At 43.8% G+C, this 13,359-nt stretch overlaps 1 long non-coding RNA gene across 1 annotated transcript; it reads right to left on the reverse strand.

Annotated features, from left to right (window-relative positions):
• Window positions 1–757: 757 nt before the first annotated feature.
• On the reverse strand, window positions 758–5,562 carry LOC139356128 (uncharacterized). Its single transcript, XR_011607525.1, has 3 exons — window positions 4,849–5,562; window positions 4,058–4,256; window positions 758–2,028 (listed from the first exon to the last, which is right to left on the reverse strand). It is a non-coding gene; the product is annotated as an uncharacterized lncRNA (long non-coding RNA).
• Window positions 5,563–13,359: the final 7,797 nt, after the last annotated feature.

The raw sequence follows: 13,359 nt of genomic DNA on the forward strand, positions 1-13,359 counted from the left end.
CAGATTCAAGAGCAAAATAAGTGTTTTTGTTGTTTCACCCCTCTACACTTGGGGATAGTTTGTTACACAGTACTTGATAAATGGAACAGATTCCATGTCAACCCCTTCCTTAGTTCTACTAAACTCCAGCAGGAAATCAGAATATCTGAAAATTCAACCACGTTGAAGTGACACTGTGATTGAATCTATATTGCCTTTTTGTTTCAATGATGCTGATAAACTTGTTTTTTGGGTTCAATTTTCTACTTAGGCTGCATTAGGAGAATGCTTTACTTCTCTTTATCTAAACTTTTCTTCTTGTTCCTGTAGCTCAGTGATGAGTAGGGGCTCAGAGCTTTGTCTACGTTACTGTGGTGGCTTCTCCAGCAAGCCAGTTCCTAAGACTTTGGAGGCAGAGTCACCTAGCTTCATTTAAAAGCAGACAAACAAAAAATTCTTCCAGTTGAGAGTCTCTGTGATCTTCCACGTTCTGTGGTGCTGATGCCTGACCAGTTGCAAACATTCATTATCCCTTGTCATTTAAGTAAGGTGAGCATAAAACAGCAGCAAGGTCAAATGTCAGCATGGTGTTGGCAAGTGTCATGGAGCCATCCTGATTGATAAGGTCTGTGTGGGCAGCTGGAAATTGACTCATACTCAGTCCCCACCTAAAATAACAGGAGGTGCCAGAATCCCCTTCCATCCAAGGTTTCCCAGCATGGAATTCACTGCTGGGCCTGTAAAGTTTCCTGTTATCCACTCCCTAGAGCTCTATAAATTTTCTTCTTGTTTGGCTATTTGACCCTCTTGATTTAACAACTACCAAAAAAGGCAACAAATTCCAAAGGAAAGTTCAAGAAAGCTTGAATTAATATTTTTCAAATGGAGCTACAAATAGGAAATAGGATGGTACCATGGTTAAGGACTTTGGAGTTAGAGCCCCAGGTGGCCCTGAGCCCTGGTGCCTTAGCCCTGGCCAAATTATGTAGCCTGGGAGAGCCTGGCTTCCTTCATCTTTAAGATGGGGATAAGACAACCTCACTCCATTGGATTGCTGTGAAGCTTGAATGAGAACATACCATGTGAAAACACCAGGCCTGGCTTCCATGAGGAGCTCAGCGGATGTGAGTGACTGTTGCATTGAATCAAAGAGGAATCACTAGGATTCTTCAGGTCTTTTGTAACTTTCTAGAAGTCCACTTTAATATCCAGTAAAACCAGGGTGACGCAGGGTAAGTAGGCATCAGTGTATTTCAGGGACGCCATCACGATTTAGCCGAGCCCCAGCTAGATGATAGAGTTGGAAAAACTCTCTGAAAGATCTCCTCAGGGTAGTTATGGTGGAGGTGCTCCCTTCGTAGGGATGATATTAAACACAGACTCATTTTTCTGTCTTAGCACAAAGTTTCTCACAAAGAGAAACAAAAATAAAACTATTGTCAAGCCCTCGAAAATTGCAACAGAGTGAACTCTTTGGTCCTCTACCTTGGACCGCGGCTCTTGTTGTTTTTTGGGCATCAGGTTCATCCTGGAACCCACAGATCCACTGCCTTGCTCCAGACCCGCTGAATCAGATTCTCCAGGCGTCAACAGTTTCTAAAGTTCCAGAGGCGATTCACACCGCAGGCTACTAACTATCGGCTGTGCCAGGATATCCAAGGAATTTGAGTGAGGTATTGAGAAAGGAACAAGATGTGTGATCATTCTCAAAGGGAAAGGTAAGGCTTGGAGGGATGGGCATTGCTTTCAAGGATGAGAAATCCTTTGGCAGAAATGGGCCTAGGCTCAAGAGCTCATGATCCTTCTGTTCCATCTCACCTGTTAGAGCATCATTGGCTCACTTATTGATTCACTTTCATTCTTGTGCACATTCAACAAGGGCTCGAGTGACTACTTCGTTTCAAGGACAGCTGCTCTATCATGCAGGCCCTTGGATGGCCCCATTTGACAGCCCTTGTGTAAAATGCAAAGAAATGCATGGCGTGGTCCCTTCCTCTGAGGAGCTTACAACATTAAATCAACAGCATTATGATCTTAGGGTCGTTCAACCTGGGAAACCACGAGGCCTATGTGTGAGGCATGTTAGGAGGCTGGGAGAAGCTGATAGACATTTAAAGGACTGAATTATTTTAAAATAGCAGAAAATACCAGCACAAACTCAAACAGGACAGAGACAAGAAAAAGAGGATGAGAGAATAAAGCTTCCATTTAGCATAGACATCTAATAAGGAAACTGTTCAAACTAGTAAGTTAACACAGTTTTGTGTTTTTTTTTTTTTGACAGAGTTTCTCTCTGTCGCCCAGGCTGGAGTGCAGTGGTGTAATCTCGGCTCACTGCAACCTCCACCTCGTAGGTTCAAGTGATTCTTCTGCCTCAGAATCCCATATAGCTGGGATTACAGGCACCCGCCACCACACCCGGCTAATTTTTGTATTTTTAGTAGAGATGGGGTTTCACCATGTTGGCCAGGCTGGTCTCGAACTCCTGACCTCAGGTGATCTGCACACCTCGGCCTCCCAAAGTGCTGGGATTACAGGCATTAGCCACAGTGCCCGGCCAGTTAACATAGAATTTTTACAAAGTGAGCTACAGCAAATTTTCTTGAACTTATGCTAAGTTTTGTGGTCTGGTTATAAATAAAGAATGTCTAACAAACAATCCAGAAACGGCTGTTCCTAGAGTTTTTGGCCACTCTAAGAACTCTTGTTGCCCCCTTGTGGGACGGTGAGGAAAATATTAAAACAGACGCACTAATAGACCCCAAATATATTTTCAATGACAGCAAGTTAAAATGAACTTTTGACAAACTGCACAACCCATCTGAGCTACCTCAAAGGGGGTGCCGTGAACCGAGGCTGAGAATCACCTACGGGCTGGTGTCTTATTGATAATCTCACAGCCCAGAGTTAAGCAACCGATGCTAGGACAAAACTTTGGGCATGGGAGCTGCAGGACAAGGAAATCAGACTGGAGTTGAGTGAGGGAAGTAGGCTTCTGACTCTGGTACTAACCACCGGGCTACATAGAGAAGGTCACTTAATGTACCTGAGTCCAGGCACAGTGGTGCACACCTATAATCTCAGCACTTTGGGAGGCAGAGGCAGGTAAGTAGCTTGAGCCCAGGAGTTCTAGATCAGCCTGGGCAACATAGTGAGACTCCGTCTCTACAAAAAAATTTAAAAATTAGCTGGGTGTGGTGTTTTGCGTCTATAGTCCCAGCTACTCGGGAGGCTGAGGCAGGAGGATCAATTGAGCCTGGGAGGTTGAGGCTACAGTGAGCTGTTATCAGGCCACTGCACTCCAGCCTGGGTCATAGAGTCAGGAGTTCGAGACCAGCCTGAGCAACATGGCAAATCCCATCTCTACTAAAAATACAAACATAAGCTGGATGTGGTGGTGTGCTCCTGTAGTCCCAGATACTCAGGAAGCTGAGATGGGAGGATCTCTTGAGCCTGGGAGGTTGAGGCTGCAGTGAGCTGTGATCATACCACTGTACTCCAGCCAGGGTGACACAGTGAGATGCTATCTCTAATACAAAAAAGTACTTGAGCTTCTGTTTTCTCTGTCTGGGGAAAAACATAACTTCAAGATATTTTGTGAAGACCAAAGAACACAACAGATATGAAAATATTTCCAAATATAGAGCACCCTACAAATGTTAAAATGATTATTATGTATTTTAATTACCACCTAAGGAGCCTGAAACTATTCAATGGTCAAGATAGCAGCTTCCAGAGTTGATCTGCTAAATTCTAGTGGGAGGACTTCAGGCCCTTCCTCTGAGGCATTTGGCTGAAATTTTGAGAGAAACTGAAAACCTTGGAAGTTGGTCACTTTATATTAATTCAGGGAAATGGACATATATCAGGAGCCTTAGGAGGAAAGGTAGGAACATAAAATCACCAGTTTCAGGAAGCTTCTGGGAATAGCTGTGGGCATGGCCAGGAGAATCTTTTCTCTAGTTTTCCTTTGGTAGCTTGCGACCCTACTTTTGTTTTTGTAACCCTCAATGGTCATGCTTAGCATAGAGATTTTTTTCCCCCACATCTAGGCTAGAACCTAAATAGAATTGTTCACCCTTCATTCAGACTCTGTCGTAATAGGGGAAACCAAAACCAACAGCGATGCTTTATCTTTGATCTTCCAAAAGATTCCGTAAATAAACTGAGAAGAGCTATTCTGATTTCACAAGGAAGTCTCCGTAGGCATCTGGCAGAGTCTGCAGACTGGCTCACATGGTGTCTGGTCCAGCCTCTCTCTGAGGCGCCTTCCTGTGCTATAGAGGGTGGGGAGGGGAGGCATTTGTTAGAGTCCCGTGCAACAGGGCACACACGTGATGGTGAACTTTATGTATCAACTTGGCTGGGCCACGGTGCACACGTTTAGTCAAACACTATTCTGGATTTTTCCATGAGGGTGTTTTGGGATGAGATGAACATTTCAACCAGTGGGCTTTGAGTAAAGCAGACTGTCCTCCGTGAAGTGGGAGGGCCTCATCTTATCAGTTGCAGGCCTGAATAGAACAAAAGACTGACATCTTCCAAGCAAGAAAGAATTCTGTCAGCAGACAGCATTTGAACTGGAGCTCCACCATTAGCTCTCCTGGGTCTCCAACCTGCAGACCCACCCCTGTGGATTTTAGACTTGTGAAGCCTCCATCACTGTGTGAGCAGCTTCTTTGTAATAAATCTCTCTCTCTCTCCACACACACATGCGCACACACACACGTGAACACACACACACGTGCACATGTTGTTTCTCTGGATAACTGGAATACAAGGCACCTAATACCTAATTCAGGCCACTTAAAATGGAATTGCCATTCCACCATCAGGAGCGATTGCCTGGGACTCGAGTTCTGAACTGACCTGGGGAGGGGAGGTGGGATGAAGGGCAGCACTGAGCGGGTGTGCACGCGGCAGCAAGTCACTTGCAGGGCTGGCCTGCAGGCAGGCGGCTCTCTGGTGACAACAGAATCTCAGCTTCTTGGTGGCTCCTTTCTGCTGTGTGGCTTTGGGAGGCAGCCTAGAGTGTCTTCAATTTCTTCAGTGCCCCCCGTGATGCTCGGACTCATTGAACAGCCGGTAATCAATCCTCCTCTGTGTAACTAGCCAGGGCAGACTCTGCTCTCTGCAAGTGAACCCTGACCAGCACAGCACATTGGTCATTTTAGCTCCTGAAGCTCCCATTGTTATCTGAGCACAGGAGCTGCAGTGATCCAACAAAGAACCTTCTATGAAGGCCCACACTGTGAGAAATTAAGTGGAAGCTCTGAGCTCACAGAAATTGCACACCAGCGTCTCCTTCTACGACATGGAGGCTGAATTCCCCAGGCTGGATTTCCTCGGTCACTTTCCATACTCTGCACACTCCCCAGTAAGGAATCATCCCACACGCCACCATCCAGGAGGCTAATTTCACTCCCGACAGTACAGTGGCATCCCACCGTGGCATCCAAGACAAACGTCATCAGGGGACCCGGGCAAAGGGCAAGGGGACGAGCAGCTGCTACTCAAATACGGGCTTTGCCCATCGCGAAGGACTCACAAGCGTGTTTCCATGGTGGAAAACGTGGCATCTCTTTCTCTGGCTTCATCTCCTCCAAAGCCTGAAAAACTCAAGGCTTCAGAGTGGCTAGTGTTAATAATGACTTAATTTTACATTTTAAAATAATTAAAAAGATATAACTGGATTGTTTGTAACGAAATGGATAAATGCTTGAGGAGATGGAGACCCTATTCTCCACGATGTGATTATTACACGTTGCATGCCTGGATCAAAACATCTCGTGCACTCCATAAATATATACACCTAGTATGTCCCCACAAAATTAAAATAAAAAATTACAAAAATAAAAAAATGTGGTAAGAAATACTAACATGAAAATTTTTTCAGTAGTGAAAAAATGTTACAGATGGTATATTTTAGATAACCTTTAAAGATGTGTAAATATGAATAGAAAAACTTATTGGAAGAACGTATACCAAGATATTACTAGTAACTATCTCTGGATGAAAGATTAAATTATTTCATTCTTTTCAGTGTGTTCTTCAGTTAACAATTTGACTCTGAAGATAGAAGATGTTTATTTTAAAATGAATATGTATAATAATTCTACCACTGATTCTACTTGAAAGAAAAGGGCTTTATAAATTTATTATTATCATTTGTGAAAACTATTAAAAGCGTCCGTGAACCATTCTAAAACAAAGTGGGCATTTAAAAAAAAATTCAAAGGTTTATATTGGTGGCCAGTCTGTAATGGGGACCCCATGTTATTAAATGAACGACTCTTTCCCCGTCAGTCTTTGGATAAAGAACAAGGGCGCCATCATTTCCAGGCAATGAAGACATCGTTTCGACCCTTGAGGAGAGAGCACTCGATAAAGTGGCAAGAATTTTAGGAGCCTGCAATACTGTCGTCTTCTACCATTTCACTCACTCTGCTGTTTTCATAGCTTCTTACCATAGAAAGATAAGGAACAAAACCCATATTATTTACTTGTGTGCCACTGGAATCACTTCCAGTGGGCTTCCTGGGGCTCTTGGTCTATTCTGTAAACTATGTTCCAAAGACCAGCCTGGCAATTCTAGACAGCTGGGATGGGTGCTGTCCCCTCAGAAAGGACGGGAGATTCCACAACATGGGGCACTTTGCTCAGGGGTTGAGGCAGGCACGTGCTTCCACTCTTACTCAGATACCAAAAAATCCCTGGGTGCCACGACCTCCAAGACGTCCTTCCATGCGTTCCTGTTCTGCAGCTGGGGGGATCTCCTCTAAATCCAAGTCTCAGCACGTCACTGCACCTTCCAGAATCATTCCTACCAGGCCTGCCATCGTTTGATTTCTGCCCCCTTTCTTTTCTAGTCTTGCCCCAAACCATGCCTCTCCTCTTCCTTCTCATCCTCTTTGCTCCCATCCACCGTCTGGTTCTCAGTGGGGGTGGGGAAGGCTTCTGTCCCCTCTGTGTAGACTCAGCCCCTCCTTCACCCTCAGATCCCAGGCTCGTCGTCATCTCTGCCCTCCCCACTCTCCCAGAACTCACGGCACTCGCCTGTGCCTCTCCTTCACAGGGCGTGTCACGGGTGTCAGCTCTGCATTTGGGCTCCTTTGGTTAATGCCTTCCCCCACTGAAGTACAAACTCCAGGAGCAGGAACCAGATCTGGTTCTGATCCTTGTTTTGACCCTAGAACGCAGAACGGCGCCTGGCACAGAGTAGATACTAAGAGAGACTTGTTGAATGAATGAATGAATGAATGAATGAGTGAATGAATGAATGAATGAATGAGTGAATGAATGAATGAATGAGTGAATGAATGAATTTAAAAGGGAAGAATGCTGAGAAATCCAGTAAGCTTAGAAATAAACAGAAAAGGACAGAGCCTAGCCTATGGCAGAGGAGGAGAATCAGGGGTCTATATTTTTCACAAAACCTAAAGCAGACGGCAGAGACTAATCAATTTTTATGTGTCCCATGCCCAGCATGGTATCTGGTATGTAGTGGTAGGTACCCATCAATATTTGTCAAATCAAACGCAATTGTACCAGCTGGTCTCATTTCTGATAACCACCCTCTCTCTAGTAGCTTTAAAGGAAACTGACCAATACGTTTTCACAGATCAAAGGCAAAATGCAATGCAGCATGTCCAGTGAAAATGAATGGAGCTCTTTTCCCAAATACATCTTTATTTAATATTAAAGACTATTAGTCAAATAAAGATTGAAGAAAAAACATCTTATCACCATGACATCAGGTTGTCCTGCTTAAAAATTTCCACGGTGGCAAAGGCTGGAATATCAGTTACGGATTCATTCAGCACTGCTAATTGCTACCTAGCTCCAGTTTTCAGCTGTCTAGCAATAAATGAAAGCTAAATATATTATACATATTTACTTATATGGAAAATTCGATGAATTTTGTTCACAAGGGCAATGGCATATTTCAGAGATGGAGTCTGTGTGCTGGACTGAAAGATCCGACAGCAAGATGTCGGAGAAATCTATGGAAAGACCTCGTATTGCTTGCTTTGGGGTTTCATAGGGCCTTAGAAATAGGTTGCTTTCAATGCCATAATTTTAGGTCTCTAGTCTACATTTACTATTTTGTATTAGACAACTGCAAATGCATTTGATTCTAGATCATCCACATGGGCAGGCATTGAGAAATAGAAAGATAAGCCTGGCACAGTGGCTCACGTTCGTCATCCCAACACTTTGAGAGGCTGAAGCAGAGGACTGCTTGAGGTCAGGAGTTCGAGACCAGCCTGGGAACACAGTGAGACCCCCCCCCACCTCTATAAAAATATTAAGAAGTATTAGCCAGCCATGGCGGCATGTTTCTGTGGTCTTAGCTACTCAGGAGGCTGAGGCAGGAGGATTGCTTGAGTCCAGGAGGTCAGGGCTGCGGTGAGCCGTGATGGCACCACTGCAGTCCAGCCTGGGTGATAGAGTGAGACCCTCCCTATCTCCAAAAAAAAAAAAAAGAAAAATGTAAAATATATATTATGGTTACCTATGTCACGGTCCCCAATTTCCAGGGACTGTTAGGAACTGGGCTGCCCAGCGAGGGTGAGCAGCTGGCAAGGCAGCAATTAATTACACCTGAGCTCCCTCCCCCTCCTGTCAGATTGGCATTGGCACCACATTCTCATAGAAGCACCGACCCTATTGTAAAGGATCTAAGTTGTGTGCTCCTTATGAGAGGCGGAACAGCTTCCTCGCAAAGCCAACCCCCCACAGCTACTTCCTACCACCCTCCTCCCCTTCCCTCTCCTCCCCCTCCCCTGCACCCCCAGGTCCGTGGAAAAATTGTCTCCCATGAAACTGGTCCCTGGTGCCAAAAAAGTTAGGGACCGCTGACCTACATATTACGATTTTTGCCTGCCCCAGTGACTTCAACAGATATTAAATTGCAAAATTGTATTTTAATTATTTTCATGGCAACTTTGATCATAAGTAACGCCATTTTATATCCACAAAATGAGGAAATTAAGATAGAGGGAATTTTAGAAACATCTTCAGACTAAGCAGAACAGTGGATAAACCAGAAATCTGGACAAAATTTATGTACCTAAACCAATGGTGTTTTAAAAATAAGCCAAAGTTAAAGAAAACTAAGTGTTTCTGAAACAGTTTTATGCTTTTTGTACATATTAGGTTTATCTCATTTGACTTTCACGTGTGGTGTGTAACAGGAATAAGAACAATTTATTTTGTGTTAAGGTCTATTTCATAAACTAAGAAGACTCATACTCCACCGTGTGTCGTATTTGGAATATTCAGGAGCAAAAAGTCAGTATAAGCACAAGTCATGATTGGACAAAAAATCTAGAAACTAGTAAAATCTTTTTATCTTCTTCCATTCCACATATTGAATGGAAGTGGTAAAAATCTAACCAGATTCTCCAAGGACATTGTCTTTCTTCCTTTGGTTCCTTAAGATGTTTTGCTAGAGGAGAAGGAAAAAAAAAATCAGAATCCCACAGCAGCATTTTCAGATTTATTGAGGAGGGAAAAGTCATGGACAGGGATGCAAAAAAGAAAGCTCAGAACCTGGAGTCTGTGCCATTGTAGAGTCTTTTTCTTCCTGTTATTAGTCCCAAGACCAAAACCTTTGAAGCGAGCTCCGTTTTCCCCCACCCCGGGAGCACTTCCAGAGCCTCCCTTGTTACTGAGACTCTCCCGGAGGCCTGATCGGTTTCAGTAAAAATATCTGAAGCGTGTGGCATTGTAATCAAGTGAGCCCGTTGTCTCTAAACCAATCCGTAACACAACAAATCTGTTGTTCGGAGGATCCTTTTCAAAAAGCAGCAGGGCTAAGTGAAGCTGGTCTTAATTAATCGGTGTTATTTTTAAAGTGGCGTATTCAGGACAAGTCTGCAGACCTTAGGGATGCATTCATCACTGGATGGGTCTAAGATTGCTAGAGAAATTTACCGAGCCCATTTTCTAACGTGACCGCACGTTGAGTATTTTAATTTCCAAACAAATGAGCCCTTGCATCAAAGTAGCCTGCGTTCCTCCACAGCCCATTGCTAGGGAGAGGGCTCTTGGGGATACTCAACTTGCTCCTCAAGGAGTCCCTGGAAATGGGGATACACACAGCATCTCCGGGAGGTGTGTGAAGACAGTTTCTGCCACTTACAGGCAGAATAAATACTGTCTTCACTGTTCTGCCTCTAAATCCCTTGTTCCCTGCCTTGTTGCCACAGTTTAGGGAGAAAGACCACTGTTCCCACAATGGCCACTGTCTCCCCGGGTCCCGGTGTTTCCACATTCCCGCAGCACCAGGGTGAGCTATCTCCAATTAGAGGAGGATGCAATAAGCTCATTTTACCGAAAACAGGCAAACAGCTGGGATTTCTCTACAAGGTAAACTAATAGATCATGCTTGTCTTTCTTTGGATTACCTTTGTGAACAATAAACTGGAATATAAAGTCTAGCTATTCATCTATCTATCTCTATCTATCTATCTCGCTATCTATCTATCTATCTATCTATCTATCTATCTATCTATCTATCTATATCTATCATCTTCTATAGATATACACATGGGATGCTGTGTGCGTCCCCATTTCCAGGGACCCCTTGAGGGGCAAGTTGAGTATCCCCAAGAATGCTCTGCCCAGCAATGGGTTGTCAAGGAACATAGGCTACTTTGATGGGAGGACTCATTTGTTCAGAAATTTAAAAATTCAACAGGAGGTCACATTAGAAAATGCTCTCAGTTAATTTTTCTACCTATCATCTACCTATCAATCATCTATCTATGTATCTCTCTTCTATCATCTATCAGTCATCTATCTTTTATTATCTGTCGGTTACCTATCAATCATCTGTCATCTATCAATCATCTATCTTCTATTTTCATCTATCTATCTATCTATCTATCTATCTATCTATCTAGTCCATCTATCTCGTCTTATCTGTCTTGCTATCATCTGTTTTGTCAAATAAAACTCCAGCCCATATCTCAGATGCCACACACACTCCCTCCTACCTCCCCACACCCTTCCCTCCTCTTCAACTTAAAAAAACAAAGCCAGTTCTGGAAGCAACCTGAATGAACATTCTTAGGAAATGTGGGCCATGTCTGCCCAATGAATGTAACAAGTATCGTAAAGTGCCCTAAATAGCAGAAAGTGGGGAGCGCTGGGGAGATGGTTTCTGGAGGCCACCCAGGAAGGGGCGGGGTGTGCTCGCCTGACTTTTCATCTTTGGTGTCCCCTTTCCAGGAGCCAAGTGCCAACGCCATCATAACACTGATTTTAATGGAAGTGGACACGCATCAGGGTGGTCTGGGGAAAGTTGTCACCTGCATCTCATCAGCCTGGTGACAGCATGAGGGAGCACCCTTCCTTGGCCTCTGTGACCTCCTCTGACCCTCACTTCCAGGGTCAGACGAGGTCACAGGCACTGGGGTCTCTGGCCAGTCACAGCACACGGGGAACAGGTTCCATTCTCTGTGAATCTGAGGTAACTGTTCCCTCTACCCCCCCCACAATATAAACAAACCACACAATATATACATCCCCTTCCATACAATATATACATCCTTCCACAATACATACACTCCCCCACACAATATATACACTCCTCCACAACATATACAACTCACACAATATATACATCCCCTTCCACACAATATATACACCCCCACAATATATACACACCCCACTATACACCCTCCACAATATATACATCCCCTTCCACACAATATATACACCCCCACAATATATACAACTCACACAATACATACATCCCACACACACAATATATACACCCCACAATATATACACCCTCCACAATATATACACCCCCACAATATATACACACCCCACAATATATACACCCTCCACGATATATACATCCCCTTCCACACAATATATACACCCCCACAATATATACAACTCACACAATACATACATCCCCCACACACAATATATACACCCCACAATATATACACCCTCCACAATATATACAACCCCCACGATATATACATTCTCCACAATATGTACACATCCAACAATATGTACACTCTCCACAATATATACATCCCCTCCACACAATATATACACCCCCCACAATATATTCAACTCACACAATATATACACCCTCCACAATATATACATCCCACACAATATATAATTTACCTCCACACAATATATACACTCCCCTACACAATATATACAACCTCCACAATATATACACCCTTCACAGTATGTACATCTCAAACAATATATACATCCCCTCCACACAATATATATATCCTCCCACAATATACACACTCCCCCGAGCAATATATACACTTCTTACAATATATACACCCTCCACAATATATACAACCCACACAATATATACACCCCCCACGATATATACATCCTCCCAGAATATATACACCCTCCACAATATATACATCCCACACAATATATACAACCCCCACAATATATACAACTCACACAATGTATACATCTCCCTCCACACAATATATACACCCTCCACAATATATACATCCCACACAATATATACATCTCCCTCCACACAATATATACATCCCCCACAATATATACATCCCACACAATATATACATATCCCTCCACACAATATATACATCCTCCCCAAAATATATACACTTCTCCACTATATATATACTCCCCCACACAATATATACATCCTACACACAATATATACACCATTCACAATATATACATCCTCCACAGTATATACATCCCCCTCCACACGATATATACATCCCCCTCCACACGATATATACATCCTCCCAAAATATATACACTCCCCACAATATATACACCCCCCACAATATATACACCCCACACAATATATACTCCCTCACATAATATATAATCCCACACACAATGTATACACACCACATGCGAATCATTAGTTTAAATTTTAGAGGAAAATGTGAAAGGCACAAAAGGAAGACTCTTAAGAAATGAAGTGACGGGCTGTTCTGGTTGGAGTCACAAAGCGGGTAAAAGCAGGAGGTTGAGGGGACGCAGGGAGCTGGGAGAAAGGCCTGGAAGGGCCCAGCAGCAGGGCTGAGGGTGGCGGGGACAGGAGGGCCGACTGCCCCTTGGTGGCCACGGCTGCCAGGACACCTCCATGTGCCAATCACCATTCCCTAGGCTGACTCTGGCCCTCCGAGTTCAAACCCAAGGAAAAGCCCTGGATCATGACGACTGTTCCCCAAAAGTGACATCAGTGTTTCCGAAAGTGGCTTTTATGACTTCCAGATGACAGACAGGATCTTCCCAGACTCACAGGAGCAGCGTCTCTTCTGTGCTTCCACCTGAAATGCCCAAGAACTGGAATCCTCATTTCATGGAGAATGATCGACCACAGATAAAGCCCAC

Source organism: Macaca nemestrina, chromosome 9, assembly GCF_043159975.1.
Source record: "Macaca nemestrina isolate mMacNem1 chromosome 9, mMacNem.hap1, whole genome shotgun sequence".
Lineage (NCBI taxonomy): Eukaryota > Metazoa > Chordata > Mammalia > Primates > Cercopithecidae > Macaca > Macaca nemestrina.